This window comes from Orycteropus afer, unplaced genomic scaffold (genome assembly GCF_000298275.1).
Source record: "Orycteropus afer afer isolate SDZICR_OR568_19922 unplaced genomic scaffold, OryAfe1.0 scaffold00343, whole genome shotgun sequence".
NCBI classification, from domain to species: Eukaryota; Metazoa; Chordata; class Mammalia; order Tubulidentata; family Orycteropodidae; genus Orycteropus; species Orycteropus afer.
Genome location: NW_006921930.1, coordinates 3,163,580 through 3,168,795, shown reverse-complemented (window position 1 = coordinate 3,168,795; position 5,216 = coordinate 3,163,580).

Sequence of the window (5,216 nt, the reverse complement as noted above, 5' to 3'; positions counted from 1 at the left end):
GAAGGAAAACATTTTAGCCAGAAAGAATGGAATGTGCAAAGGTATAAAGTTAAGGAAAAGCATGACAACTGAAGGAGGTAGAAGTTATATAAACTGGTTGCCATGGAGTTGATTCTGACTCATGGTGATCCCAAATATGTCTGATTAGAACTGTGTTCTACAGAGTTTTCAATAGCTGATTTTTTTGAAGTAGATCACCAACTCTTTCTTCTGAGAAGTCGCATAAGATGGCTAAATTATCAGGTGCATGTTGGTGAGTGACTAGTGAGGAGGTTGAGAAAGTCATCAGCATCTCTCTAAACCTTATTCATACCTTGATTAGGAGTCTAAACTAAGAACAATGGGGACCTGTTGATATTTAAGAGAAAAGAATAAGATTCTTCTTCACCAAATCAAATCCATACTTTGAAAGAGATAGAAGAAAAGAGAACAAACAGTAGATAATAACCCAACCTACCCAGAATTCCTTACACAGCTACAAGCAACTCTTTATAAATTGAAAATCACCATCCTTTTCCCATGACATTTGAAGCCACCCAAGACCTTAGACTGGTAAGTTTGCTCACACAGGGAACCATCGAATCCTGACCTAGCCTGGCAGGATATTAAGGGCAGATGTGTTGTGACATGCACCTGGCTGTTCTTAACCTGAGATTCTGGCTTTTCTAAGCCAAACCTTGTTGCTTTGTGCCCATGGAGTGGAAGGCTCATTCTAATCTCTACCATGTTTGTGTAGATGATACGAAAAGCCTTTGCTTTATTTCCTAATTAGACTCTGCTTCTTCTACAAGACAGAAGTCTTGCTGCAGACTACAGATACAGACATGGAGGAAGGACTGTGATCTTGCAGAGGGATGAATTCTTTCTGCAGAGGAAGATCACCTTTTTTACATGAAGCCCTGTTTCAAAAATCACTCTGAAATCACTTTACTCTCTTTAATTGAAAGCATCTATTCACTGTCTGGGGAGTGGTTACTTTGTACTCTTCAAATCAAAATCAACCTCTTTTCAGTCCTATATACCTGTAATGCACTGCCGTCAAGTCGGATCCAACTCATACCAACCCCTCCTTGGGTGTCACTACAGAAGTAGATTGCCCAACTTTCCTTCCAAGGAGTGGCTGGTGGGTTTGAACCTCCAGCCTTCTGGTTAGCAGCATTTGACTGCTCACCAGGTTTGTCGTTCAAACTCACCAGCCACTCCTGAAGGAAGATTGGGCAATCTACTTCTGTAAAGATTTACCGCTTTGGAAACCCAAAGGGAGTCACTATGACTTGAATATACCTGTAAGCAACCCCAAATTTCCTTCTCTGCCTACATCTGAGGCTCCAACATTTTAAACAGTGATGTTCCTCAGTCATTTACAGTAAGCCAATAGTTTTGAGGAATAAACTTCTAAAACTGGTCAGATGTCTTGCCTTCTAAATCAGTGCCATTCCACTTCCTAAACATTTTAGGAATTTTAAGTACAATAGACTTTGTTGTTACTGATTAGTCCGAGTGTACACATTTAAAAATAATCAATATCTCCATCTAACCATGAATAAAAACATCAGATTCATCTCAATTAAAGGACATTCTACAAAATACCTGACCAATAACATCAAAACTATTAAAGTCATCAAAAATAAAGTCTCAGAGATTGTGAAAACCAAGAGTAGCCTAAGGAGACATGACAATGAAACTTAACCTGGTATACTAGTAAAGGACTAAAGAGCTCTGCTGGTGTAATGGATAAGGCATTTGGCTGCTAATCACAAGTTCAGTGGTTCAAACCCACCAGCATCTCTGTGGAAGATGGGGCAATCTATTTCCCTAAAGATTTTCAGCCTTGAAAACCCAATGGGGGTCTCTGAGTTGTAATCTAGTCAATGGCAGTGAGTTTGGTTTTTGTTTTGTTTTGTTTTTTGAGATAAAGGACCCCTGGTGGCACAGTGGTTAAGCACTGAGCTTCTAGTCAAAATGTTGGTTGTTCCAACCCACAAGCTGCTCTGCAAAAGAAAGATGTGGCTGTTTGTTGTTGTTGTTGTTATGTGCCGTCCAGTCAGACCCGACTGATAGCTACCCCTTCTTGGGTTTCCGAGACAGTATCACTATGGAAGTAGATTGCCCAACCTTCCTTCTGAGGAGTGGCTGGTGAGGTTTAACCACCAGTCTTCTGGTTAAGTAGTCAAGTGCCTTAGGCACTACACTACCAGAGCTCCTTCCCTATCGGGCCCTTCTACTCTGTCCTGTAGGAGCTCTAGTAGTGTAGTGCCTAAAGGCACTTGACTGCTAACCAGAAGACTGGCAGTTCAAACCCACCAGCCACTAATCAGAAGGAAGATGGGGCAATCTACTTCCATAGTGATACTGCCTCAGAAACTCAATGAGGGGTCGCTGTGAGTCGAGTCCGACTCCACGACACATAACAACGACAACAACAACTCTGTCCTGTGGTTCCTATGAGTCACTATAGTCAGAATCGACATGATGACATACAACAGAAATAACAATAATACCCTGGGTAGGGGGAGGACACTAAGAAAAATACTGAGGAAATCTGAATGAAATATGGACTATGGTTAATAATAATTATCAATAGTGGTTCATTAGTTGTGACAAATCTATCATATTATGAGAGCTCTGGTAGCATAGTGCCTAAGGCACTTAACTGCTAACCAGAAGGCTGGCGGTTCAAAATCCATCAGCCACTCCTCAGAAGGAAGATTTGACAATCCACTTCTGTGGATATACAGCCTTGGAAACCTAAGGAGGGGTAGTTATGAGTTAGAAACAGCTCGATGGCAGTGCATTTGGTTTTTTGGTTTGGGTGTGGCTATGAGAGAACTCTGTACTAGTTTTGCAATAATTCTGTAAAAATAAAACTTTCAAAATTTAAAAATTTATTAAAAGCAATCAACATAATATATTCTGTATATATTCTATTTAGAAAGTATGCTTTTGCTAAAACTTTTCCCCAGTTCATTTTTTTTCCTACTAAGTTCAAGTACCTCATTTATTTTAAAGAGATATAAAGATCTCCCCTTTTTCCCAAGCAGATTGATAAGGTTATTTAAGGCAAAGTAATCAATAAATGTTAGGACTGGCTTCATTCAGAGTTGAAAGGAGAACACTTAAAATCATTTTTAGTTAATAATTTATTCCTGAAGTTTTAGATTCTTCCTTTTTTATATTGATTTACATGTGCACAGGCAAACATTTTAACTGCTTTATAAGGTTTTATTATGCTTCCTTTCTTTAGCCTCAAAATACATCTTCTCAATTGACCTATTTCCATCATCCAAACATTTGTGGAAAAAAGATAATATCCTCACCTTCAGCAAAGATGATAAAGGAGTATATGGCAGATTTTGGAAAAAGTGAAGCTCTTCCCCTTAGTATATTTTTGACCTCAGGCAAGCTCTGAAGCTTTGTTTACTTCATCTGCAAAACAGACCTTTGAAGATGGTAACGTGAGCTCACACTGGAATAAATGGATACTAATCCAATCTGTGTGGTGTCTTTACAAAAGAGAAGTGACACAGAAGGACAGAGAAGAAAGATAGCCATGTGACAATAGTTGCGCTGTGTCTGCAACCCAAGGAACACCTGGGGCTATGAGCACTCAGGAGAGACAAGAAAGGGTCTTCCCCTACAGGCTTTGGAGAGAACATGGTCCTACTGACATACTGAATTTGTTTCACTAGCTTCTTGAATTGTGGGATTATAAGTTTCTGTCTTTACATGCCACCCCTTATGTGGCACTTTGTTGCTGCAGCCCTAGGAAACCAATACATAGACAAAAGCTCAGCCATGATAAGGATATGATGGTGACCCTGAAAAGTCAAGGAAGCATGTGGAAGGTAGAGTGTTCTGGCTTTATAATATCTATGTAATGCATACTACCTATAGCTGTGTTTGGGAGCTCTGGTAGCGTAGTACCTAAGGCACTTGACTGCTAACCTGAAGGCTGGTGGTTCAAACCCACCAGCCACTCCTCAGAAGGAAGATGGGGCAATCTACTTCTGTAGTGCTACTCAAGGAGGGGTTGCTGTGAGTCAGATCCTACTCGATGGCACATAACAACAACAACAACATAGCTGTGTTTATGATCTATTTATATATGTAAAGAGGTCACAAAATGTGTGGTTTTAAATTTAAGAGTGCATGAATTATTGTTGAGCCTCACTCTGTCATCTGTGGGAGACAAAAAGAATGGACAAAAAAAATGCCATTGTCTTATACACTGGACATATCTGAAAAACACATGAAAAAAAGTATTCCATGTATTTATTATTCAATAATTACCTATTTGTTGAATAAATTTATCCTCCTGATACAACCAATAAAAATATGGTTATTTTTTTGAATATTTTATACATGACATGTATTCTACATATATCATCTTGTTTGCTCTTCACTAAAAACCAAGAGATATCCATTATGCTCCTTTTAGAGAGAGAAAGTAAAATAAAAGTTTCAGTAACATGTCCAAAGTCACTCAACTAGTAAAAGTGACTGAACCACAATTCCAGATAAACTTTAGAATATATATTCTTTGTAGCATTGGAGGTATGATAGTACTCAAGGTATAACCCTTGCATTCAAGGAAATGAGATTCTACCGAGATTACAGATGGCATAAGTGAAATACAGGTGCTGTAAGATCACACAAACAGAAGTCCTAACCCAGAGATAAATGGCTGACATTTGCTGAACAACACGTTTCCCATGTGGTTCAGACACTTGACACACTTAATGGCAGGGATTATATCTTATCCTTAAGTTATGTCAAAATGTATATAGTGGTTAAGCACATCTACTCCAGTGGCACACTCCATTGGTGGCTTTGGGTATTCTGTGCTTCAGTTTGCTCATTTATTAAAGGGACATGCTACCTCATAGGATAGTTTTGAGTATAATATAATTATTCTCTAGGAATAAATTTAAATAGTGCTTGGCCCATAATAAGTATTTGAATCTATGTTTGACTCCTTTTGCCTCACAGCTAGCACTGTATCTAGAAACAGTAGGCATTCAATCAATGTTCTAGAGTCAAAGTAGACGTTACAAAAACTTCAAATATATTTTAGACAACCCTGCAAATAAACTCAGATAGAATGGAATATAAAACCAATATGGATGGCATAAAATGATTGTTGCTGATGCTATTATGTGCTGTCAAGTCAGTTCCAATTCACAGTAACCCTGTGTCCAACAGAATGCAACATTGCT